The sequence below is a fragment of the Rhinolophus sinicus genome, linkage group LG03 (assembly GCF_036562045.2).
Source record: "Rhinolophus sinicus isolate RSC01 linkage group LG03, ASM3656204v1, whole genome shotgun sequence".
NCBI lineage: Eukaryota > Metazoa > Chordata > Mammalia > Chiroptera > Rhinolophidae > Rhinolophus > Rhinolophus sinicus.
In genome coordinates, this window is record NC_133753.1 from 153,812,426 (window position 1) to 153,840,312 (window position 27,887).

At 43.6% G+C, this 27,887-nt stretch overlaps 1 protein-coding gene across 11 annotated transcripts in view; it reads left to right on the forward strand.

Moving 5' to 3' along the window:
- ZNF366 (zinc finger protein 366) overlaps positions 1-27,887 on the forward strand; it is a 297,857-nt gene that overhangs the window by 91,601 nt on the left and 178,369 nt on the right. For 9 of the 11 annotated variants that reach the window (XM_019728096.2, XM_074328843.1, XM_019728097.2 and 6 more), the window contains one exon: positions 18,442-18,590. The exons of the other annotated variants lie outside the window; for them this stretch is intronic. The gene's annotated coding sequence lies outside the window, so the exon portion shown is untranslated. The remainder of the gene's footprint in view (positions 1-18,441; positions 18,591-27,887) is intronic. 11 annotated transcript variants of the gene reach the window in all.

The window sequence follows — 27,887 nt, forward strand, 5'->3', positions numbered from 1 at the left end:
TAATTAATGGCGAAAAACTGAAGCCCTTTGCTCTATGTTCAGGAAAATGACAGGGCTGTCCCCTATCACCTCTGCTTTTCAACATCGTGTTGGAAGTCCTTGCCAGAGCAATCAGGCAAGAGAAAGAAATAAAAGGCATCCAAATTGGGAATGAAGAAGTTAAATTATCACTCTTTGCAGATGACATGATGCTATATATAGAAAACCCTAAAGACTCCACCAAAAAGCTATTAGAAACAATCAACGAATACAGTAAAGTTGCTGGCTACAAAATCAACGTACAAAAGTCCATTGCATTCCTATATACTAACAATGAAATCTCAGAAAAGAAATACCAAAAACAATTCCTTTTGCAATTGCAGCAAAAAGAATAAAATACCTAGGAATAAACTTAACCAAGGATGTGAAGGACCTATATGCTGAAAACTATAAGACATTTTTGAAAGAAATTGAAGAAGACACAAAGAAATGGAAAGACATTCTGTGCTCATGGATTGGAAGAATCAACATAGTTAAAATGGCCATATTACCCAAAGCAATATACAGATTTAATGCAATCCTCATCAAAATCCCAATGGCATTTTTTAAAGAAATAGAACAAAAAATCATCAGATTTGTTTGGAACCACAAAAGACCCCGAATAGCCAAAGCAGTCTTAAGAAAAAAGAACAATACTGGAGGTATCACACTCCCTGACTTTGGCTTGTATTACAGGGCTACAATAATCTAAACAGCATGGTATTGGCAGAAAAACAGACACATAGACCAATGGAATAGAATTGAGAACCCAGAAATAAAACCACATAAATATGGACAGATAATTTTTGACAAAGAAGCTAAAAACATACAATGGAAGAAAGACAGCCTCTTCAATAAATGGTGCTGGGAGAATTGGATAGCCATGTGCAAAAGAATGAAACTGGACTGCTATCTGTCACCATGTATCAAAATTAATTCAAAATGTATCAGACTTAAGCATAATAAACTGCACACAATAAACTGACACAATAGACTGCATAGAAGAAAACATAGGTACTAAACTATGGACCTTGGGGTTCAAAGAGCGTTTTATGAATTTGACTCCAAAGGCAATGAAAACAAAAGCTAAAATAAACGAATGGGACTATATGAAACTTAAAAGCTTCTGCACAGCAAAAGAAACCATCGACAAAATAAAGAGTCAACCAACTGAATGGGAGAAGATTTTTGCAAACAGTGCTTCCGATAAGGGGCTAATATCCAAAATATACAAGGAACTCATGAAACTCAACAACAAAAAAACAAACAACACAATTGAAAAATGGGCAGACGCCCTGAAGAGACATTTCTCCAAAGAGGACATACAAATGGCAAATAGACATATGAAAAAATGCTCAACATCACTAATCATCAGAGAAATGCAAATAAAAACCTCAATAAGATATCACCTCACCCCAGTCAGAATGGCTATCATCAACAAGACAAATAGTAACAAGTGTTGGAGAGGCTGTGGAGAAAAAGGAACCCTCATACACTGTTGGTGGGAATGCAGACTGGTGCAGCCGTTATGGAAGGCAGTGTGGAGGTTCCTCAAAAACTTACGAATAGAATTACCATATGACCCAGCAATCCCTCTCCTGGGTATCTACCCAAAAAATCTGAAAACATTTATCCATAAAGACACATGTGCTCTAATGTTCATTGCAGCTTTGTTTACGGTGGCCAAGACATGGAAACAACCAAAATGTCCTTCGATAGATGAATGGATAAAGAACTTGTGGTGTATGTACACAATGGAATACTATTCGGTGGTAAGAAAAGATGATATAGGAACATTTGACACAACATGGATGGATCTTGAGAGTATAATGCTGAGTGAAATAAGTCAGACAGAAAAAGCAGAGAACCATGTGATTTCACTGATATGTGGTATATAAACCAAAAACAACAAAAGAACAAGACAAACAAATGAGAAACAGAAACTCATAGACACAGACAATAGTTTAGTGGTTACCAGAGGGTAAGGGCGATGGGGGGTGGGAGATGAGGGTAAGGGGGATCAAATGTATGGTGATGGAAGGAGAACTGACTCTGGGTGGTGAACACACAATGGTATTTATAGATGATGTAATACAGAATTGTACACCTGAAATCTATGTAATTTTACTAACAACTGTCACCCCAATAAATTTTAAAAAAAAAGGAAAAGAAAGCACGCTCTTCAGGGTTTTACAGTCCAGTGTGTTTTAGTACATAGAGATACTTTTTTTTCTTTTGGCTATGCAAATGAAAGGGGTATAGCGCTTTGATGAAAATACAAGATTTCTGCTCTTCCCAGAGCACATATGTCTTCCCTGCGGATGTTTATGCAATTGGCACTATGAGAACATTAAACCAGGAAAAGAAACATCAATTTATGATTCCAAATTATGTCCTTCAAAATGGTAAATGGCGTGAATACAGCAGTTGTGCAACAAATTGAGCCAAATGTATAATAAACGGGATGAACTTTTCTATTAGTATGTAAAGCATTATATTTTCCCTGATTTGCAACATTTACGTATCTCGTTATGAGTAGGATGCTCAAAATGCTATAGAGGATTTCATTTCACCCCTTTTATGCAATACCTGGTTTCCAAGAAATATTAGTGAAACAATCTCATAAATCTCCATTTACTGTGTCTAGTGTCTCCCCTAAGTTTACATCTGGAGACTGTGATTGCGTTATGTTCCTGGAAGTCTGGGATATGAATTTCCTGTTGTATATGCAGGCAGCTTCGTTAAAGCCTCCTTAATCAAGGAGTGATGGAGGAGGAGAAATAGCCACTGATAAAGACATATTTGAAATTCATCTGAACATTCTTTTGTATGTGTTTGACAGAACTCACACCTGCCACAAAAAATTACATTTGTGGGTTGTTGGTTTTTTTTTCCCCCATTTTAAGGGAACTTCCTCTAAATTATTTGAATTTATGCATTTTGGAATATCATATACGTTCTGTTATCTGTAAAGCCATTCCTGAAAGGCTGAACTTTTAAAGTTAAGAAATAAAGAGTAGAGTACGAATAGTAATTCTAATACCCTCTGGGGAGATTGTGTTAACTTTTAATTTGCAGCATATTTGCATTTTGTGGTGGCAATCATGTACGTGCGTCATCTGGAGATCAAACTTCATACCCCTCAACCTCTGATGAACTGTGCTGTATTTAGAAGGTGGACAAAAGGTTAATCTTAATTCCGGAAACCAGATTTTTCTTTAAAAACTTTCTCTGTCCTAGAGGAAGGGTGGGCATCACAAGGTTCTCCCCAGGGAAGGAACATAATCCCCGCTCTCCAGATGCTCACAGAGTAAAGGGATGTTTTCCTAAGGATAGTGCTTTGATTGCTGGTCGTTCTGTAAATACGTTAGTAGTACAAAGACTTATTTTAAAATGTCATTAATTATGTATTTTTTATAATGCGTGTTTTAAGAAAAACCATCTAACCCAGATATTATTTTTCAGGATATGTCTGAAGGAAGTGACAGTATTAGATGCATTGATATAAACAAACATATATTAGTTAAATAATAATAGAGGTGATAGACATGGCAAGTTTTCTCCACCTTCTGTCCTGTCTGAGCATCTGCAAAAGGCTTCCAGGGTGTTCTTTGCCGAACTCTTTCTTTCCATCTCACTTGCACTGGCACTTTACTCTTCCCTCCCCAGACTCTAGTACCACCACCCTTTCCCCCGTCCCAAGTCTTCGGTGATACCATGGCCATGAGAAAGCCCCACTAAGGGGTAGAGTTAAATATAATTCAGAGTCCTTAGATAATCTTCAGTGCAGTATTGTCAAAATGGGTCCAGGAATGGCCTATATCAGAATCACCTTGGCTACTTGTGAAAAATACAGTTTCTGTTCTGAGTTGTATCCGAGTAGATTTTAAATAAGCACCCCGCGTGATTCTGATCCTGAATAAAGCTTAACAGAGGTTTTATGGATGGCAATAACTACCGTGTTTCCCTGAAAATAAGAGTGGGTCTTATATTAATTTTTGCTTCATTAGGGCTTATTTTCAGGGGATGTCTTATTTTTTCATGTACAACAATCTACATTTATTTAAATACAGTCATGTCATCTTCTTCTGGAACATTGTCATAACTTACTAAATGTGTCCGTCGGGCTGAGATCTTAACTGGGGCTTATTTTTGGGGAAACACGGTAAGACAGTTCCAATTGCTTATCATAGGGTAAGCAAAGGGCCCCAGGAAACTTGTCTAGGTAACAACTTCTTTATCCAGTGGAATATTCTCATCATCTAACTTGAAAATGATACCTGGAAAAAACAGATCTTTGTGGATGTTTGAGGTCAAGAGCCCTTTTCCAGCTGGCCGGGCTGCTGCCCTCTGCGGCTTGGTTCTGACCTTCTCGAACACCAGCTTTGCATAGAGGCTGTGATGGCCAAGTAAGAGCTTGGGGAAGTGGCAAGTTCTCAGCAGGAAAGTGGTTATCCTGGGCCTGGCCCAGTGACACCTGTTGCAATCTTTAAGAGAGAAAGTTCTGCAGTCACAGGGCTCCTACATTCCACTCTCATAACTTCTCCCAAATTAAAAAGGTCTCAATTTGCCAAAGGCTGGGGTAGGGGTAAAGGTGGAAGGGTGAAGGAGAATTGGGAGTAACTGCTAAATGTTCCTTTTATAAGGCAATGAAAATGTTTTAAAATTGTAGCAGTGGTTGTACAATTCTTTGAATATACTAAAAAACCATTGAATTGTACCTTTAATGGGAGAACTGTTTAATCTGGCCCCTTTCCCCCAGCCATTAGAAGCTTGGTTCTGTAGTATGGAAGCCCTACTGTGTGTCATTCAGTGTACTTGATGCATGAGATTAAAGAATCCTGAAAATGAGAGACAAGGAAAGAATTGCAAAGCCTTGGCTTTTGCATCAAAGTAATACTAATTACATTCATTTATGTGATTTTCTATGCCTGGCTACCAGGTAGCACGATGATTGTTTGTGCTGGAAAATTTGAGTCAGGTTAATTTTATTGTGCATTTTGATGACTAAATGTTTTCCTTAAATGCCCTATTTTCAAAGCTTATTATTTATAACATGGTCATGACTTCCTATAGCTGGAAGTAAAATTAAAGGGAATAATTGTGTGAAATGTTTTCGACTAAACCTTGCCCTCCTTACAAGGTAATGGGTTAACCTGCTACAGTTTCATAGATGCTGGCAGTAGACTGACACTCCTGGGTTAGAAACCAAGAATGGTTTATTGCTCACAGCAATAGTAGCAGCTAGAGTATCAGCAATATTGAGCAGGGTCCCTGAGTCCTAATTCTCTAAGCCTGATACTACTACTGTGTTTCCCCGAAAATAAGACCTAGCCGGACCATCAGCTCTAATGCGTCTTTTGGAGTAGGCTCAGTTGAGGTGCGAGCTCTGAACAACAGGGCTGCCAGTTCAATTCCCTCATGGGATGGTGGGCTGTGGCCCTTGCAACTAAAGATTGAAAACGGCCACTGGACCTGGAGCTGAGCTGCGCCCTCCACAACTAGATTGAAGGACGACAACTTGGAGCTGATGGGCCCTGGAGAAACACACTGTTCCCTAATATTCCCCAATAAAAATTAAAAAAAAATTAATGTAAGACCTGGTCTTATTTTAATAAATATATATAAAATATGTATATTTAATAATATATATTTTAATATATATAATATAATATGATATAATACCAGGTCTTATATTAATTTTTGCTCTAAAAGACACATTAGAACTGATGGTCGGGCTAGGTCTTATTTTTGGGGAAACACGGTAGGACCAGGTGACACCTGCACAGGCAGTGTGTGGCATTACAGAGAAGAATCCTGAGCTGAAGGAGCCCAGATCCTTTACAGTGGGTAATAGGCAAGCCTGACCGCGCTCTGGAGGGGGACACTAGCTCTGGCTGCCAAGGCTTTTCTTTATGCAGCAGCCTTGAAAAGCTGCTCCAGTACAAGGGGCAGTCAGTGCTTCACTGTAAGACATACAGGAGCTTGAGGGACCCACAGAGAATTGCCTCCCAACCCTGAGGACGTACAACAGCAGGCTCTTCACTGTATAGTGGCTGGGAGAGAATTATACACCTCAGCACCGTAGTGAATTAATGTCAGATGTTTGCAGAGACCTGTGCTGTCACGAATTGGTACCACATGGGTATGCTAAGTAAGAGACGTGTGCTTCTTTTACTTACCTGTTGCCTGTCTTGACTCTCCAGCTGTCTGTCTGTATGTCTCTCACAGAGATGACTGATAATCTTCAGGGCAGTGTAAGAATTGAAGGAGTGTTTCTTTAGTGTTTAGAAGGCAGCTCTCCCAGGTCTCCTCAGGGCTCAGGGTGGTAAGGTGTTAGCATTTTCAGGGTAATTTCTGCTGGTTTTCTAGCATTTGGGTCCAGGGTCCAGGAAAAACCCTTTTCAAAAGATGCCCACCTAGAAAATCTGTTCACCCTGATCCTGTCAACCACCCTTTTGGCCACTCCCGTCCCAGAGGACTTGGCTGGGCTCTTGTCCGAAGGGGGCAAGGATAGGTTTGTCCTCCGGTGTGAGGGGAGAAGACCACGCAGTGGTGAGGAGCAGAGGACGGCGGGTCAGGAATGGGCAGAGGGGAGAGACGTCGCTGCTGCGCTGGAGCTCAGTAGGTAGGTGGACACCGGGGTCTAGTTATCTGGTGTGAGCTGCAGAAACTACTGCCTTTGGGGGTCTTTTGTATTATTTTTTCCTTATTTAAAAGCATATCTCTGTTGTTTTGTTTTCAGTAACATCCACCCTCCCTCCAAATGCAAAAATAATAAAGCTTAGCGTGTAAAATTTGGGAAACACAGGAAAGTGAAAAGAAAAATCAGACATTAGCTGTTAGTTTCACAACCTAACGGCCCCCATCGCTCACATCTTGGTGTGTGTGGAGGCTGGAAGGTGGGATGGCCATGTGACCAGGGTGAGTGTCCGTCAGCCTGGGCTTCATTCTTCACTCCACCTTGAGTGATTTATTTAATCTTTTTAGTTTCAGGGTGCTCGTACCCACCTCATACCATCCCCACCTCACTGTATTGCTCTGAGGCCTAGTGACAGAAATAGCACAGGAGCTGGCATATAGTAAGTACCCAACAAAGAGCTGTCATTGTTATCGCTAGTTTTTTCCTCCCAAAGTACTATCATAGCTTACATATTATTTTGTAACCTGGTTTTTAAGTTTAGCGATATATCATGAATGTTGCTACTGATTTGGGGGTTCTTTCTTCAGGTAAATGTTATCTCTTGCTCAGCAGTGGATGTCAATCGCGTTGACTCCACCAGCCCTCAGGAAACAATTAGCAGCTCTCTGAAGATGTGCCCAGACGTCTCTGTGGCACGTTGTCCTTGGGCCTGACTGGGGCTGTGGCCAGTGAGAAGGCACAGGGTCACAGGAGAAACAACGGCGTGATCCTTCTGAAGCCTGTGAGGACTCTTCAAATTCAGCCTGGCCAGGGACTCCTGTCCTTTCACCTCCTTCACAGAAATGAAGACAACCTTTGGTTTGGGAGAACAAAAGAGTTGTTTGGTCCAGCTCATGAAGCAGGGTGACAGTGTATTTACAGGTGAGCTGGCATTAGACCCTTTTACGTCAGAAAGGATGTGCTTTTCTTATTCCAGCTCCCAGCTAGAACCTAGGATATTCTCTCCTCTGAGCAGTCCTTTGGGCTTACAGGCACCCATGTACAGGGCCCAGAAGGCAGCTTTGTTACAAGAAAAGAAAGTCAACACTCATATTCTGCAATAGGCAGGGGTCACCCAGAAACCCACACTTCACAGCTTTATAATAGTCACCCCTAAAAGTACCCCAGAGACACGTTCCCACAGTTTTCCATGGATCTCCTGTGTTCAAATCGCAGCTCTGCCACTTTCTAGCTGTGTGATCTGGAGTAAGTGACTTAACCTCTCTGTGTCTTACTTTCCACATCTGTAAAGTGGAGATGATGATAATACTTCATAGGGTTGTCACAAATATTAAATGCATATGTAAAGTGATTAGGTCAGTGCCCAGCATACAGTAAATAAGGATGATGGTGACTTTTATTTGTCATCATCATTACACATGAGCCTCAGTGCTCTCAGCTTGATCAGGGTGGTTATTGCTGATTTCCCACCAGATACTTCAGCTCCAATACACACCAGGATAAGGTCCTCATGGCCTTGGCACCCAGGAAGGTGGCTTTACTTCTTTGCCAAGAGGTAACTCTCCCCTGCTTTGGGGCTCACTTTCCCTTTTGGTGGTGGGAGAAGCAGTAGCATCCATTTTACTCTTTGTAGAGGCTGCTTGTCACCCCCAGCCTAGTCCCATCTTGACGGGAGGAGGTGTGGCCCTTCTTAGAGTCAACTCTGCCGTCCGCGAGCCTCAGTTATGCTCCCACTTGGTGCAAGTGGTGAAGGAGTAGGGATTCTCCTGGAAAGCTTTTCCGTGCCCTGCAGCCCTCGGAGGCTCTCCAGTGGCAGGTCAGAGCTCCTAGAGCTTGCTGCCACCACGGAGGGCTCGCCAGACATAACAGCAGCACATGCTCTCAGGCATCTGTCTCCTTGCACGATTTTTAAACAAGTCACTTCGGGAATACGTCCATACTAATAAAGTCTTTTGCTCATGCAGTAATGATAAGAGCTCCATGGTGGGCCAGGGCATGAGAGGGCCCCTCTTTGTCATGGTTGAGTGTAGGTAGGTACTGGATCTTGAGCCCTTCTCTGGAGCAGGAAGCAGACAGCGATGACTTAGGGACAGGCTGTGTGAAGGGAGTGGAAAGGTGCTTCTCAGAATAGCACCGCGCTGTGTTTACCCTGAAAGAAAAAGCACCATGGCAGGACTGAACATGCTGTATTTCATTGTTAAGCTCTCAGGGTGGCCTTTGGTTCATTTATTGGCAGAACAATGGTGGCCACCACCAGCTCTGCGGCTGCTGACTGAACACAACCCAGGGCTCAAGACTGGGCCTATACCTCTTAGCACAAAGAAATAAGAAGACAGGAATGGCTAACTGTCCAGGGCACGGAGTTTGTGGCTGGCCGTGGGTAACAGCCTGAGCTCCTGACCAAGGCACTGTTCCGTCCTCTCACCGGATTGGATTTCTGCGTTTGCATCACTGCTCTGCCGCCTGTGTGACATTGCGTGAGGTACGTGACCTCTCTGAGCCACAGTCTGAGTCTCTGTAAAATGGAGATAATAGTACCACGCTCGTAGTACGAGGATTAAATTAGACAGTTTATGTAGAGGCTGAGCAGAGGCCCAGCCCATGGCAAATGCTCAGTGAATGTCAGCCAAGGTATCATAGTTCTTACTCCTTCAGGGACATGAGCGATGGCTGCCCAGGCTGTCAGCTTCTTGAGTGAAGAGGGAGCCTCCACCTCCCCTCGAGAGGCAGTGCAGTGAAGAAGGGAGCACACAGACCTGTAGCGCCTCCGCCTGGCCCAAGCCCTGCCTCTGCTACCTTCTCACTGTCTGACTTCTGGCACATTCCTTAACCTCCCTGTGCCTCAGATTCCCCTCTGTGAGTGGAAGAACAATAAGATCTGCCTTTTAGGGGTGTTGTGAGGGTTAACACATTCATCCACAAGAAGCCCTTCCACTCAGCGCTGGGTGAGTGCCCAGGAAACAATGATTGTCCCCTGTCCAGGCAGGACCTGGCACAGCGCCTGTCATCAATTTGACACTCAACAAGTGACTCTTTTGTGCTGGATCCAACATGGCGGACCAGCTCCCTTTGGCTCCTTCTTGTTCCCCACTTTCCCCGTGTTCCATTGAAAGTCTTTAAATGTATGGCCCATGAGAAACGTCAGAAGTATCCTGGGGTGACCAAATGCCCTTGTTTGCCAGCAGTCTGTGTGATTTCTCAGGATCCAGGACTTTCAGTACTAAACCAGTTCAGCCCTGGGCAAACCAGGATGACAAGATATTGGGGGGAGGAGCAATGAAATACCCTACTCCTACTCACATCTCCCCTCTGAAGCGCTGGGGCTCAGGTGTTTCCTCCTAGAAGCAACTGGAATGGAGGGGTGGCCTCTCCCCCTCCCCCACTTGTTACTAATGCTTCCACTTTGCTCAGTGCCACTGAAATCTGTATCCTGCCCCTCCGACCATAGATGCTGGGATGGGCTCCAAGGGAGTGGAACGTGTTGACCCGGCGTGGTGGAAAGAAATACCTGAAGCAGCTCACAATTCATCTTAGTCCTGCTTCCAGGCAACCACACTGAGTTCTTAGGAGGTTGGTACTGAGGGGAACTTGAGGTCCTGTTTCGTACCAGACGGGGAGGTGATACACCTGATTCTAATCCTCTGAGCTGTGTGAACTCGGATAAAAGACCAAACTTCCATGGGAATCCAGTGTCCTCATCTGTAAAACAGGAAGGAAATTAGATGATGTATCTAGATCATTCCCTTGTACCCATCAGGGCGGTAACATTGGCCATGCTGGCTGGGGCCAGAGCTGTGCCCGGTGGCACTGCTGTGCTGTGGCTGCTCTGCTCCTCCCTGGTGAGCACTTTGACAGGTCCCCAGTAGGCTTGGTGACTTCACCTGCTGTTACATGAGGCTATGCCCTGAGAGTGTCTCACCTTGGGCATGTTACTTAAGCTCCCTTAGTCTCACTTTCCTCATCTGTAAAGTGAGGATAATTATAATACTCTCTTATTGAGTTGTGAGAATAATTCTTTAAAGGCCAATTATCTGGATATAAGAGATGGATTTGCACATAAGCCTGTCAGATCAGTCTTATTATTTTATATCCATATCTTATCCTTTAGTTCAGTCATTAAACTCATACACATATTTACTGAGCACTTATTGTGTGCCTGGTACTGAGCTAGGCCCTGGGGACACAATGATGAAAAAGCACAGTCCTGGCTGCAAGGAGCTCATAGAACGTCAAAGGGATGTGTTAGCAGGTCATTTCTTCTCCTTTTCCTTCTCCTACTCCTTTTGTCTTTTTTTTTAAAAAAAAACCACAATAATTTATTAAGAGTTCACTGTGGCAAAGATTGCTAGGTCTCTAATGTGTATAATTCTTCCCCTCTTTTTTGTTAACAGAATCCCTTTATTTTTGGGTGTGGCAAGGTATTGGGGGGAGGAGCAATGAAATATAATTGGAAATCATTGAGTGGGGCTTACAAGGAAAGCTTTTTAAAGGGGGTGACTCAGCCAGAAGGCCCCACTTGTCTTTCCCTGCATCTGCCTTCTCTTTGCCTGGAACACTGAAGTGAGGGCTGGAGCTCCAGTAGCCATGTTATAAGCATGAGGACAAAGGTTACACCCTAGGGATGGTGGAACTTAGAGGACCCTCTGATATTTTGGGGTCACCCTATCCTTTCTGGAATACTTAACTCCAGACTTCTTATTTTGTAAGGAAAGAAGAAATCTCTGCTTAATTTAAGCCAGTATTTTCAGTCTCAGGTACCAGTAGCTGAACAAAATTTCTAGTTGACCTAATAGATGCGGAACACAATGCAGAAACACTTGTAGTTTTTTTCTCCTAAATGTCAAGAATGAAAGTCAGAAATGTAACAAATAATAACTTAATATTAAACCACAAGACACCCGTTAATCTTTCCCAGTGTATACCAAGAGAAGCTGACTAAACCTGCCTTTTCCTTCTTTGTCCTCCATAAGAAAATTAAGTTTGAAATACTGTTAAATTCTGGTCTTTCTCAGATTTGACACCAGGGGATTAAATTCACAGAATTAAGTGTTTTATTTCAGCTGTGTTGGTATTAGATGATGTGCCTGAGTCATCTTTTATCTTAGTAGAGTGCTCACAAATGCTTTCTTAGAAATCCAGGTTGTTTTATTCATCTGCGTAGCCCTGTTATGGTTGTGTTTTTAATAATGTTAATAGAACTAGAATCTTAAAATTCATTTAGCACACATTTGTACTCATTCTAAGCAATAATAAGAATAGCCTGCATTTATTGAGTACTTACTCTTTGCTAGTCACTGATAAATATTTAACGAACATAGTCTCATTTAATCACCTCAACATTCCTATGAGATAGATGCTGTATTATTGCATTATGCAGCTAGGGAAACAAGGCAAAGGGAGTTCAAGTAGCCCGCCCAAGGTCACACAGCTAAGACATGATGATGGGATGTGAACTCAGGTAGTCTCAAAAGTAAGTTATCCTGTCCTGAAATAAGTAAGTGACTTTGAACAAAGCTATTTTCTTATATATCAAAAAGGAGATACATTTTCTAGAAACTTTACTTAAATCTGCCCAAGGATATATTGAACTCACCCAAGAGTTCTTAAGGGATAATAAAGAGGATGCTCCCTTATTTGAAGGAAACCAACAACGTGTGCAACATGTGCTTTCCCATCCTCATTTAGAACATCTGAATTCTATAATCATTCAGTTATGTAGGTCAGGAGGCAGGAGAGACATTCAGTATTCAAGGCCTGGTAAGTAACCAGATGCTTACTAGAATGGTAACCTGCTTGATAAGACACCATTTATTGGCTTCCTTCTCCTACCTGTCTCACTTCCCTACTCCCCATCAGCATCTCCTGGGATCACCTCCCAAATAAATGACCTTGTCTCAGGATCTGCTTCTGGGGAACTCAAACTAAGACTCGTGTGATTTACAACATCCATCCATCCATCCATCCATCCATCCATCCATCCATCCAACCTTACCAACCTACCATATGTCTGGGAACATATGAGGTATTCAGGATAAGAGATAAATAAATCACTGCCCTTGAACTTAAAGTTGCTTACTTGAATGGCTTTATGTTTTCCAAATCACCAGGTAGAATCGATACATCGGCTGCCAAAGTAGCACTGAAAGGACTACAGAATTCGCTTTTTAGAATCTTGAGCGTGCGGTACCAGCACAGCCATCCCAGCAGGGGCAGACGGTGCCTGGTACATGGTGCATGTTCAAGAAATGTTTACTGAGCGAGTGTACGAGTGGGCAGAATGAACAGTTGGATTAATTACAAGGTACATCAGGTTTTCTCTGGGATCCATCTCCCTTGCTATCTGACACCTTGCCCCAAAACATTATAAATTCACAATTGAAAATACAGTCTCAAAAAAATCAGGAAATTACTCAGGTAAGGTGAGTGTGGGATCCTTCCTAGCAAAGATATACACACACGTAAAAGAAGAGGGAACTGGGAGACAGATGAACCCAAAGGGACCTGTTCTAAAGGCCCTCTCTCCCAAGGGTCTGCAGAGATTTGGGGGTGGGAGTCTTTTCTGGTACCCCTCAAATCATAGAACACAAACAAGGTTAATCCCAGCTGCAAGAACAAACGAGGCCATATTTTGAGTTCCTGCATTACCAGTTATTATGTGCAACCCATGAGCTGCTGATGGTGATTCCTGTACACTTGGGCGTTCTGAGAATGACAGCTTTTACCTCTCCCCCTGCAGTGTGGAGGGGCCTGGTGAAGCCGGATCCCTGACAAGCTGCTACAGGGAGGAAGGGTGTAAATAGTCAGTGTTACTGAGGAGTGTATGGTGGGCCATTTGTTCATGGTGGGCTCTTGGAGGACTTTATGGAGAAGAAGGGGCCTGAGCTGGTTCTTGGTCTGTGGGTAGGATTTGGCTAGGTGGAGAGAATTGTAACTGTGCTCATTTATCAGGCACTTACTGTGTGTAGGCTCCAGGGTAAGAGCTCCTAAGCAAAATCTCATTGAATCCTCCCCAAATCCAAACAAGCACTTATATCATCATCCCTATTTTAAAGCCGAGTGTTAGAAAGGTTAAATAATATGCTCAGATCAAAACAATGACTAGAAGGCAGAACCACGGTCAGATGCTGATGGTTTGCTTCCAGAACCTGCCCCTTTAGCGGCCATTTTGAACCACTCCACTGCTGTGCTATTTCTTGTAGGGCCAATAAGGAGGCAAATTAGAAATGGAAAAGAAACACTAAAAAAAAAGCCTTCTGCAATGATTATGCCCTTGAGTGTCAGGAGAGATTCTATCTATAGCTTCCTGCAGGCTGTGAAACAGAACTGGCTTTCCTCTGCAAGGGCTCAAGTATTCTTGCGGTGTCATGGCCTTGCTGCCAGAACAGTTGGGACACACGAAAACGGATTCCACACAGGCGTGCTTTCACATGTACCTCATCTACTGTCACCATTGTTTCTTCCTTGTTAAAATTTTTAATTGTGGTAAAATACACATAACATAAAATCGACCATCTGAATCATTTTTAAGTGTATAGTTCAGTAGGATTAAGTACATTTCCATCATTGTGCAACCAATCTCCAGAACTCTTGTCATCTTGCTACACGGAAACTCTACTCAGTAAACAACTCCTCATTTCTTCTTCCCCCAGCCCCTGGTAACCACCACTCTATGTTCTGTTTCTATGAATTTGACTACTCTAGGTACCTCATATAAGTGAAATCATACAGTATTTGTCTTTCTGTGTTTGGCTATTTCACTTAGCATAATGTCCTCAAGGTTCATTCATGTTGTAGCATGTGCCAGAATTTCCTTCCTTTTTAAGGCTGAGTAATATCCCATTGTGTGTATAGACCACATTCTGTTTATCCGCTTATTCATTGATGGACACATCGTTGTTTTCACCTTTGGCTATTGTGAATAATGCTGCTATGAACGTGGGTGTGCAAATATCTCCTTGAGATCCTGCTTTCAATTCTTTTGGGGATATAGACCATTGTTTCTTATCTTCAGTGGCTATAGTAGAAGGGAAGAGGAAGAAAACTGCAAAAACAGCCATAAAGACAGTGTAACAGCCAAGCCAAGAGAGGAGAGGAGCCCCGCAGCTATACTAAGCAGTTCCAAAGACCATTTCTAAGCCCAAAATATCAGCTGATCATTCTCGTGGGGCTAGAAAAGAACCTGGAGTTACCACATCTAATTCCCCCATGAACTCTTCAATGGTACCACTGTTGGATCCATGCTTGTGGTCCTGCATTCTGCTGGGAATTATTTGGAATTTGTTCTCATGAAGAGCTGAGTCTGGAGAGAAAGTCCTAGATCCAAGCCATAACAACCGATCGCTTCCAGCTGTGTTCCAGAGGCCCCAGATGGGGGTCAAGAGTCTTGAAAGAGATTTTGTAAACCTTCAGCCGTCCCGTCTCCTAGCTCTGGAAAGAAAGGCTCAGCCTATCACCAGAGCCCAATTGTGTACTGTCTGGGCTCTCAGGCAAAGCTCTGGCCTTGCTGTTTAGTGCTAGATACACGACAGTTTTCCATTACAGAGACCATATGTATAACCCCCCGCCCCCACACATACCTTCTGGGAGAGAGGAAATGGCTATAGGGGGTCCTCTTGTCCCTTTGAGGACCCTGGTCCTGTGGGAGGCAGAATGACCCTCAGCACAAGGCAAGGATGCCTCCTGTCTCTGGCAGGGGCTGTCCCTTCTAAGGCTCAGAGCTACAAGTGTCAGGCTGCGTCTGGCTCCAGGGGGACAAGGAGGGCAGAAGGCAGTGGAAACCAGCTCAGGGCTCAATATTTTTGTGCAGAGAGCCCAAGAGCGAGGCCCTGGTGCTCTTCGTACCCACTCTGCACGTAGGGGACTTCTGGCTAGTGTTCGCCTGTGGGCCAAGTGAAACAAGCCTGGGAGGGAGCACAGTGTGACTCTGGACCCAGAGGCGTGCATCCCACAGGCTATGTTCTCTGGCTCCAGAAGGCAAAGGGCTTCTGGTGGCTATCGCTAGCAGACTAGACCCTCCTCAGGGTCTGCACTTAGAAGCCTGTTAGAGCTGGAAGGGGCCGTGGAGATCATTTGGGTCAAGGCAGTCATTTTATGGAAGCTTTACTCAAGCCGGACATGTGAAATGACTTGCCCCAGGCCACAATGTTAAAAGAGCAGATCCAGCAGTGTAACCCCAAAGATTATTTCCTCTGCCCTGTCGGGCCTCCTCTGAAGTTAGAAACCAGTGTCAGGCAAGTTGTCTCCAGCATGACAAATACCAGCTTTAGTCAGGAATGAGGCCATTCTGAGGGCACATACTATGCGGGCAGGTAGTAACAGGTGCATGCAGGAGATAGGAAATTTGGCTAAAATTGGGCTTTGCTCAGTGCAGGAGATGACTCTTCCTGAAATCTCCCTGTTAATTAAATTCTGAAAGAATTCCCTTTTCACAGACAGAATCCATATTCTCAGGTTCCATTTGGTTAGTTTCTTGTGCTGAGCAAATATCCTCTCTCCTGGTCACCTAAGTTATAGTTCTCTTCTGAGACTTCGAATCTATATATATATTTATAAATGATCTTTTCTTTTTGTAGATCTATCTTCTGTTTCTCCTTGGTTGGCTTCTCTAGACTTGGACATATTTGACCTGTCCTGGAGAAGCCAGGCCAGTCCTTGTCCCAGTAATATAGAACCGCCCACATGGAATCCAGACCGTCCGGATTGCTCAGCTATTACCAATCCTTGTGTAGGGGACAGGGATTGATTTTGAAGATTGAGGAGGATATTTGTGCCCAGGCCTGACTGTGAAGAATCTTTTCCCCATCCCACCTCACCATGCCCCAACAGTGCCTGGTGAGACACTCTTGGGGGCCAACTCAGTAACACACAAGACTCCAGGATTCAAATTGTTGATAAAGGGGGCCCCGGAAACTGGACGTCAGTTCGCCCTTTGGTATTATTTGAGGCTGTATCTGAGGACTGGACCTCAGGGTGAACGGTCATGGAAGGGGTAATCTCAGCTGCCTGTTCACCCAGCAGCTTCTAAAGGGCTTAGAGCTGAGGTAAATCTGCCTGCCTCAGAAATCTTCCCCACTGGACGGGCAGGAGTCTAAAGAGGACACCATCTTCTCTCAGAGGACGATGCTGTCCCTTTCCAAGGACATAGCAGCACTTCCTATGCTTGTTCGTCCCTTCGAAGCATATCCATGAGGGAGCTTGTCAGGCCCTGGACCATAGAGTCACAGGGCTGGAAGACACCTTAGAAATCCTCCAGACTAGTGATGTTCAAATGTGTCTTTAGCACAAGAAACTTGATCCCAATGAAGTCTTACAGGGGAGACGGTAGCACAGATCCCCTCAGCTGACTCCAGGGTGGGCTGCAACGGATTCCAGGTGCTCCCAAGTCTCTGATTGGCCAGGCCCAGGTCACGTGTATTTTTTGGGGTTAAAAGAACAAGTTAGTCCCAGCTCCACATCCTGAGAATGAGGGAAGAGTTGGCTTCCTAAGGCAAACCAGAAGGTGTTATTGGAAGAGTAAGTGGATGCCGATCAGGCAAAAACAACAGATGTCAATCCCAGCAGTGTTACTCAAACTTTAGTGTGCGTACAAGTCACCTGGGGATCTTGTTAGACATAGATTTCTGAGGCTCACACTGGAAGATTCTAATTCAGCACACTTTGAGCAGGGCCCATGAATCTGCGTTGCTAGGAAAGCCGATGTCACAGGTGCCTGATCATTGCACTATGGTGCTCAGTGACCATTATGTTTCTCAAGCTGCTGCCAAAGCTCATGAAGCGGTGGGCCCCTGCAGGCATGTTTCTTGGAGGTTATTGCTGGCTATGGCCAGAGAGAAGGTTGCTCTGCCATATTTTCCTGGGTATTACCATATTTTCCTGGGTATTACTATCCTCTCTGCTCTTCCTGTAGATCAGAAGATGATGGGACTTGGCCAAAGGATGCAAGTGTGGGGCACCCAAAGCTATCACACAAAGGGTTTCCCTCCGAGTCCCGTTGGGCAAGGGCTCTTCCCCCTCCAGATCCTTCCCTAGGTGGTCTTCTGTCTTAGGAAGGAGGAAAGGGCAAGGGGAGGCAGGGGAAAGGCCCAGGGCTAGGATGGGCCACATGGGAATGATTTCCTGAAGAAGGAAGTTTCTGAAAGTGGAGCTAGAGTCCTTCGCCTCTTAACCCTTCACATTCAGCAAAGGACAGAGAGGGCTTGGTCTTTTAAGAGACCTGAAAAAGATCATTGCCCTGGAATTGCTATATATTGGGACAGAATCCTTTCTGACACATCCAGATGTACCTGAGGACGGATCCACTGAGGCAGGGGCTGGGTTGAGGTGCGATCTGATTGGCAGCATGGCTACCAAGGCACAGCGCACGCTCAAGTCCTGTCTTACCTACTTGAACCAGCAGAATTTAGTGCAGCCCGATAGGAGTATAATAGAGATGTCATATGAGCATATATACAATCAGAAATTTCTAGCAGTCAGATTACAAAAATGAAAAACAGGTGAACTTGATTTTAATAATATATTGTATTTAACCTGATTTACCCAACATATTATCATTTGAACACATACTCAATTAAAAAAATGATTACTGAGATATTCTACATTTTCTCATACAAAATCTTGAAATCCGGTGTGTATTTCACAGTTCTGTCTCAATTTGGACAAGTCACATTTCAAGTGCTCAGTAGCCACGTGGCGCTTAGTGGCTGCTGAACTGGACAGCGCAGCTTTCGTCCCAGCAGGTCAAAGCTGTCCTCCATGTCTTCCCCATTTTCTTCCTCTTCTAGAACAAAGTGGATGCTGGACAGAGATAGGACCAGGCTCTGCAGAGGCTTAGCTGCAATGGTGGTGATGGCTGCAAAAGCTGAGACTGAAGGATGGCAACCGGCCTGTTTTGTGAGCTGTTCCCTTCTGTTTTGGTGGCTCTGTGCAATGTGTGAGTCACTGTGCGGGCAGAGAGGCTGGGAGGTAGGGTGGGCGAGGTCCTCTCTATTCTGAGGCCTCCTGGGGGGCCTTTGTGCATGTGGGGGTGGGAGGGAGGGACTGACAGAGTGAAGGAAGGGATAGTGAGGGAATATGGAGGGATGTGTCAGGATTCACAAAAATAGACTTGCGTCTGTGGGCTGGTTACAAAAACGCAAAATACCATTTCCCTGCACAGGGGAGGACTAGGGCAAGGGACATGTTAAAGAACTACATGCTTTTATGATTAAAGCTCTCAGGAAAGATAATGAAGACCAGGGCCCTCAGAAATGTCAGGATCTGGGGCTCTTTTTAAAATTGGATCCTAGAGTCGTTTCAATTTTCCAGAGTTGTGTCTGAGACCCATTTTTCTTTCCCGTGTCACACATCTGTTTTCAGTACCTCCCTTGATTTGAACATTTAAGAAAATTTGCCTCATGTACAGTCTTCCCATTGGTTTCTAAAATGTGCAGATGTGTTATCTTCGAAAAGCAGCTGGTCAAATGCTCTCTCACAGGACGTGGTCACACCTAGAGTCTTTGGGAAGAGTGCTTTCCCTGAGAACAAGCAATAGTCATCCAGGGGCTACGAGCTCAGGCGGAGTTTGAACCCCATCTTGTTACTGGCTAGGTCTCTGCCAAGGTACTTCACCTCCCTGAGCCTCAGTTTCCTCTTCCATACATGTGAATAGTAACAGGTCTGACCTCGCTGGGATGTGGGAGGATCAAAGGAAACAATGTGTGTACAGTGCTTAGCATGTTGCCTGGCACGTGCATCATGACTGTTTCTCTGTAGGAAACACCTCTCTTCTGCATTCAGTGCCATGGCCCGCCAGGTGGAATCTTCTCATTTACCAAACTGCTTTATGTTTGAATTAGAAAATACACCATGACAGATGGGGGTTATGATACACAGGTAAGAAGGATTTGGCCACAGCTGTTTAGAGAATTGGTGGTAGAACTCAAGACAAAACCCAGAATTTCTGTTTTCCAGGGCTTATTTACCAGGGTCTTCTGGGTCTCAGAACCTGTGTCTCACATTTCAGAAATCACAGAGAGGAAATGGATAAGGCAGGGTTTGGATACCTAACCACAGAGTAAACACAACAGCCTAATATAAAAAGGCAAACAAGAAACCCTTAATGTAAGTACTAGACATTCAGTGGAATGGGCTAATACGTAGTCACTAAACATGCTTACAGTGAGTATTGATTCGATATGGGAAAACGCTTTTGATCTATGTCAAGTGAAAGAAAAAATAGGAAATAACGCTGCACATAATTTAATGCTAAAGTTCAATACATATATGTATGCTCTAAACCAGATGTTTTGTTTCCTTATCTCTGTTGGATAATAGTTTTTTCTTGATGCTTTGGTGTATTTTCTACAATGAACACTCACTACTTTCATAATCATGAAAAACAATGAAGGTTATGAAAGATTTCCAGTCTCCGGTTTCCACCAGGGAGTCTGTAGCTTATTCTCATCTCCCTCAGCCTTGCAGGACTCCTAGTGGCTTCAAAGTCTGCTTTGTTTACAAAAGGATGATTATGTGGGGTGTCCAGGGAGACTGACTGAGAGAGAACAGAGTGAGACATGTTTTATTGAAGATGCTAACCAGAGTCAAGACACTCTTGCAAACAAAAACCTGTAATGAATTCAGTGGGTGGCTGTTCCAGGCAAAGTAAATTGGGTAAATGGCAAATGGGAATGTTAGCAAGCTCCATGAGAGACAGTGATAGACTTCTTTGTGACTGTAGGGAAGAGATTACAAATAAAGTCCATGATGATCATGATTTTTATTTAGTCGGGGATGGGTTAGCTCAGGTAATGGGAAGTCTGACGAGATTAGTGGCAGAGGTTCATCCTCATCCCACTGGCTTTCTGACCACCTTCTCTCCAAATCATGAGTAGATTTTGCTTCCGTCCTCCCAAGTCTTGAGGTTTTGCTGGTGGCTGTCTTCCCAAACTTGCCTATTCTTTCTTGCTACCCAATTGAAGTTCTTTTGCCTTGGATCTGGTTGCTCCTCTCTGCCCAGCCACTTTCGATCTGCCCATTGTCTCCACATTTCATTATGGCATCCAACCGTACATTTGACCTTTTGCCTGTTCCTCAGGTCCTTGCTCTGTATCTTTAGTGCACTCAGCCTGGCTCCTCTTCCATGTCTGATTTCAGCCGCGAAGGCCCCCACTGCCCACATCAGGGCCCTGCTCTTCCTGTGTGTTCAGGAGAGATGGCTGGACATCACTGACCATTTGACTTTTCTCTGTGCTACAACTGTAGCAGCTCTGTGGCTCTGTTATTCCGGACAGCCCTTCTTTAGCCAGAAGAGATGGCTATACTCGGAGATGGGTACTGATGGGGCGGGCTAGCTCCATCTTATGAACCTGGTTCTGCCACTTCCTGGTTGTGAGATTTCAGGCAACTTATTTAATCTCTGTCAGCCTCAATTTCCTCATCTGCCAAGTGGTGATTAATAATAGTTAAATGATAAGGTGAGTTATTACATATAAAGTACATTTAACTTGTCTGGCACTTAGCTAGCATTCAATGAATATTAGTTATTACAATGTTATTATTTTACCTTAAAAACAACCAGACCTATATGTGGTAAGAATGTGGGCACTGGTGTCTGACTGACCTGTTTAAACTGCTCTTCTGTCCATGGCTACCTGTGACATACCCGTGTGCTTCAGTTTCTTCTTCCATAAAGTGGGATAATCAAGAGTACTGGCTCAAGGACTCACTGTGGTGACTGAATGAAATAATGCATATGAAACTGTCATGCGGGAGACCCTACTTGCTGTGCCATTTGTTGTGGGGTGGCCTGCGGGGCCTCTTGTCCCGCTCCCCACATAAGAACACAGGATATGGTGAGGCCAAAAAGAAACACTCATGGAGCCATAGATAGGGGAGTCATACCACTATAGTCTCACTGGAGGCACTATAGTTTCACTGGAGGCTGGATCCACACGACCTGCAACCTGCTGTCTGCTTCTCTGCCTGCCAACCAACCGACTGACCAACCAATGTAGCCGAGGCAGTTATATCAGTGGCCAATTGGCTAACTGGTTACAGCTGACGGCCAACTAGCCACAGCTGACGGCCATCTACTATCCGAGCCAGCACCCCTCCATGTGACGCCGAGAGCCTGGAAACTGCTCTCTGGGACTCTGTCCCCACAAAACACTACATAGCCCTGCAAAAACATACATAGCCCTGCAAAATGTTGGCTATCGTTGGCATTACAGATGATGGATGGTCTTACCAGCTTTTTCTAGGAAGGATGACTATGAAATTATTTATTATCCTTTTCTTAATAGTATCCCAGAGTTGACCTTTGAATTCTAAAGTAGACCAAGCTTTCATTGCTGTGCTGAAGAATCATAACAGTATAAAAGTGAAATTAGGACTGGAATTGGCAAGGCTAGGTTTCCCTCTGTCCAGGAGAATGAGCTCATTGTGTCCTAAACCAGATTCTCTTTGTCTCCAGGACCCGTGAACTGAGACCAAGGGGCCTCTGAATGGGTGGACCTTGTGGCTGACAGCCATGTCTTTGGATGTGGATTATAATGTTAAAGATCTAGTCTCTCTGCTTCATATTAGGTAAAGTGAAAGCAAGAATCCTTTCAGACAATTATCTATTTGGTTCAAGACTATACAAGTGACTCAGAATCATTCAGGGAATCACTAGGAAGAGGAAAATATGGCCTCATGGCGTCAGCGAGGGTGGCTAGTCATCTTCTAGAGAAAGGCAGCCTTTGCCATCATTACAAACCCTCCCTAGTTTGGAATAATCATAGGAGGAGAATTTTCCTCCTTGAAGGAAACATGCTTTATGAAAACGAAGTTTTGCCATCGCTTAAATCAGCCACACATGAATTCCCATTTCCTGAAAGCCACTGTAGTGAAACCCACCTGTTATAAAACATCGTAACTGAATTCTCATTTGCCAAAACAAACCACTCAAATACTAATGCAATAAGAGGGTTGCTTTGTACATGAAATGGGGCTTTTATGTCAGATATTAAAAAGGTTTTATATCCATTGGCTCATTAATGGTGACTGGGCTTTGAGAACCAGGCACCAGACATTTTTATTTTTCCTAAGAAAAAGTAAGCATCCAGGAATCCAGAGAACAGGTCTAAGTTCTGAGTCTGTCAGCGAATAGTTGCACATCAGATTGAGATTTCTGTTTTCAAACCTAGATTCTGGGGCCATATTATTCCCTCACCCAACACGTAGATGATTGGTTTCTATAGCAGGGAAGAAGTACTTGAGGTTGAGCCTGTTTACAAAGAAGCTTGGCAGAAAACAGCCGGTGTTCCTGATCTCAAGATTTATATGGATTCAGTCGAGATGGTTAAAAAAGAGAGTAACACCCAAAGCCAAACAGAAACACAAACTCAGCAGCTCTCCTCAACTAAAAGAGTGTTTTGCTTAGCAGAGACTCTAGTAAAAGTGGAAGAGTGTTGTGGGGACAGAACCAGGAGTGCAGTTTCCAGACTCTCGGCCTCACGTGGAAAGGTGCTGGCTCAGGTAGTAAATGGCCATCAACTGTGATTGGATGGCCATCAGCTGTGGCTAGTTGGCCGTCAGTTGTAACCAGTGAGCCATTGGCCACTAATATAACTGCCAAGGCTACGCTAGCAGAAAATGGGGGCTAGCAAGAAGATGGTGGCTGGCAAGCGCGGATTACAGTTAGGACGGTGGGTTGCGGATAGTGTGGCTCCTGCTTCCTGTGTCTCCAACCCAGCCGCCAGCGAGAATATAGTGGCATGACTCCCCTACCTATGGCTCCATAGGTGTTCCTTTTTGGCCTCACTGTGTCCTGTGTTCTTATGTGGGGAGCGGGACCAGAGACCCCGCCTGACACCCTGCATGACAAGTGTGCTTTAACAACAACAAAAAACCACTGTAAGGCCTTGTGCAGGTACAACAGTCAGCATCTTCTGCCCCCCCAATGACAACGATCAGATAGTGTTTATTAAATACCCACGTATGTCTAGTGCTATAGTGCATGCATGCAACTCAGTCTAAACACACGGGAGTCCTTCTCTTATACTTTAGTGGCTCACGCTTTGCTGCAGGTGCTTGTTAAGGCCACTGATTCCCAGGCATCACCTTCAGTGGCTCAGCTCCAGTTGTCTCAGGTGGGTCTGGGGATCTTCATTTGCTTCAGAGAATCACATCAGGTGGTGCTGTCATAAATGGTCCATAGGCTGTGCTTTGAGAAACACTTGATTTAGCAAAAATGTTAAATTATAAAGCCAAATCAGAACACGACACATTGTAAACGGAGGAAGACTAATAAATCCAACAATATAATAATGTAATAGTTCCGTGAGAAAGCCAATATATGTAAAAGCTGTCTAAAATCTGTGTTTTTTAAAACTTGCTGATAAGTGTTTATAGGGGCTAGTTAGCCCTTATAAGAGGTATGAAAGGGAACCCAAACCAGCTGGCTTATTTTATAAATGATATTGACCAATGCCGTGTCTATTAGTATTTAGTGACAGTCCAGTGGTTCTCTACCCTGGACGGATGAATATTAGAATTACCTGGGAGCTTTTAACCAACTGATCCCTGGGCCACAGCTTCAGCGAGTGGTCCGGCTGGCCTGGACTGTCCCCCAGGCATGGGCCTGTTTATAAAGCTGCTCAGGTGATTCTGATGTACATGTAGGACTGAGGATCACTGTCCACCTCCTATCTCCTCTCTCTCCTCTCTCTCTCTCTCTCTCTCTCTCTCTCTCTCTCTCTCTCTCTCTCTCTCTCTCTCACACACACACACACACTTTACAAAAAGATAGGTAACAAAATTGTAGTGCAGAGAGATGAAGTAATTTGTCCAGGCCATAAACCTAGTTGGTATACACTGAGGTAGCTTCTGATGTTAGAAAATTAGACAGCAGATGGTCAGGGAAAGGGAGATCCCCTGACTGAGAAGAGATGTGTGAAATAAAGCTGCTCTGGTCTCCCTGCCATCCAGGAAGTGAAAAATCTGCACCGAACAAAGGGAATTGCAGGAAAGACTATCTTTTTAAAAAGGAGGTTTTTCTTTGATGAAAAGGCACAGAAAAACACTGGGAAGTATAAAGCAGCATTCCAAGGAGGCAGGTTAACCCCTTCTCTCTGGTGAGTAGAAACTAGGTTGTAAGGTTGCGTGATATTTGGGAGGCAGCTTGGCACCTACCATCCTCTGCCTTTGTCTCCACCAGAGCCCACATGGATATTACTCATCGTTAACAGCACTCTCTCCTCTACACCCAGGCCCAGCCTCAAAATGTTTTCCTAACACAGCACTCAGCTACCACCAATGCATCACATTAGGCACGTAAGTTAAAATCTATTTGCCTTCTCTGGTAGAGTGAAGAAAGGACGGTCTTTGGACTCAGATCTAACTTGGAGTACCAGCTTGGTCCATTCTTTGCTGTGTGGCCTTGGACAAGTTACTTACATTCCTGAATCTCAGTTCCCCCATAAGTTAAAAAGAAGAAAAAAGAATCATGGTGTAGTTTCATAGCGTGTAAGTGACAAGTAGAATGTCTGGCACATAGTAGGCCCTTAATGCTGGTAACTAGAGATGTAGATTGTCTGTAAAGTCATGGGAGTGAGTATGATTCTCACCTTGAGGTAGAAATGACCTTGAGGTAGAAATAGAAAAATAGGTAAGACTCCAACATGGAACCTTATGAGGCCTCATCCAGTAAGAATGCTAGCTGTGTGGAATCCTGTATTTTACAGGGAAGTTTCAAGCTGCGGATGAAATAAATGGGACTTTCCAAATCACACGAGTTCACTGCATGACCTGCTAACTGCACATAGAGTAAATGCTCTTTCGACAGAGCAATTCTCTGCTCTGTGATGTTTGCATTTAGTCACTGGATTAAGAGAGCAGCAGGAAAACAACAGGGGTGAGAAATACGCAGGGGCCAGAGCCTGAAAAGGGGAAGCAAAGGGAGAGGGGTCTCTGACCATGCCCTTTTCCCACCTGCCCTGTCCAAATTGTCGTCTTCTCTCCTTTCATCCTACCCACAGCCCTGCAAGCTGCATTACTGTGGTGATGGTACCTATTTCATTCATCAGAACACCAAGGTCAGAGAAGGTAAATAGCCCTGTGGAGGAGGCCGTGCTAAGATATGATGAGTTCCTGCAGTTCGACTCCGGAACCTGAGCTCTGTGCCAGGGACTAGATTTCTTGACCAAAATTAATAAATAAATCCGTCCAGAGGGGCATATATGTCATATTCTGTGTTCCCTGATCACTCAGATCATTGAAATAATCTGAGCAGCATCCCACACCCATTAAATAAGAGGCTCCATCCTTCCCTGTCAGTCATGCTTAGTTCCACTAGAAAAGTATAAGAGGTCAGGGAGTTTTAAAGCAGCAAGCAGAGGTCATTTGTGGGTATTTGTCAATTTGCTTTGATCTTTCCAATGTAAAGAATGAAGAGATTCAAATGCAGTCTTTATCAAATACCCTTCCATGTGAGAAACATCATAAAATAACACTTCGGCTCCTTCAAGAGTTAGAACAGCCGTCATTGGCAGACAGTGCAGAACGCAATATAAAGAAAGTAACATAAATACAGCATTTTTATATGCTATGCCCTACAGAATCAAGCTGAATTTTCACAGAACAAAAATCAGATAAATAGCTAAGTATGCACAATGATAGTTTGTCCTTTAAATGGATTATTATGGGCTGCGTGGTCGTGGCCTCTCTGGAGTGGTGGCCATAGCCTTGGACCTCACTGCCTCCAAGATGTGGGAACTTCTGTGGGGGGTGGGGAGGTGGGGCTGAGGTTCTGGGAAGGTGTTTGAAAGAGAGCAGGGCTGGCAGATGCTCAGAAACCAGTGGTTTTGAAACCTGCACAGAACGCACTTTCTTTCTTTTCCTGCAGATACGAGAGAGGATTTTATTTTAAAGAAGGATTTATAGTTTGAATTAAAATAGCACTATAGTGACAAAGTTAGCTTTCCATCTAAGTGATGTATGTGCTGAAAAATTATATCAATGCCTTCAGTGGGAGCTCAGAGTGGGTTATAGCTTACTTCTGTGTTTTGAAAATAAGTCCATAAGCAGCAAGAGAGCAGAAGTTTTTTAGAGTGATATTGACTTAAATATCATTTTCCATCAGCCTAGGAGTTGTGATGATATAGGTTTGGTTCCCTGGATGAAAACTGAAGGTAGTTTGTTAGTATAGTGGTAGAGTTTAGGATGCTTCTAGAGTTTCATGGGGAAAAAAAGGGGGTATTTGGTCATATTTGGACTATAACCTTGAAGTGCTTAAAAATGTGCTGGGAAATTTGGACCAAATTTTCTAAAACGGTGTCTATTTCTCTCTCATAAATCCACCTTTGAAAAGGCGAAGTGAAATGTCACATTGGGTAGATCAGGGATTATTCATTTGGAAAGTTTATGAGATGATATGGTCCAGGCAATGAATAGGATTAAGTATTCAATGACACCCAGAGAAACATCAAAGAGAGTCAGACCATAGATCTCAGAATACCAAATAGATCTTCAAACCTATCGGTTTCCTTCAAGCGCTAAAATGCATGGACTGCATGACCTGACAAATATTAATAATGGCATCTAAGATCATTTCTGCCTGAATTCTCATGTCCTGGGAATTGGATTGGGAATGGACAGAGAGAGGTATGCAAGGTCTTGCTGGAAATGCTTAAACATAGAAGTACCCAGAAATCTCAGCATATTTAGGATAATGCTTTGCTCATTAGGAAATTAATGAAGTGGGGACAATTATATCCTCAAGTCCTTAAGGATTCTTTAGAGTAAACAAGGCTAAATAATGGTTATCTTGAGTTGCAAAGATAGAAGCCAGGAATTGCTAGGTTTGAACATTTAACCTATACATTCTAAGAAAACTAAACGAAACCAAAAGCAAATTGGTAATGAATTCATTGAAGATACAAACGCTATTCTCAAAATGGGTTATGAATCACTCAGATTAGGGACATCAAGAGGCAAGTAGATTATGGTATTCTGGGAATTTTGCTTCCTTTTCTACTTGTCTTTATTATTTAATTTGGGTTGGTATATTTTACTATTTCTAATATTGGATTTTTTGCTCAACTTTCTGTAACTTTTTAATGAAACTAATCCATCAGGTTGTAATTCAATTTGGAAAATAAATAGACAATAAAATATTTTGGAAACATTTTAATAGCAAGATTTTTTGGGGGCAGGGAGAGAATAGTAATAAACAGAGGAAATAAATTGCATGTTGCTGATCCTAAAATAT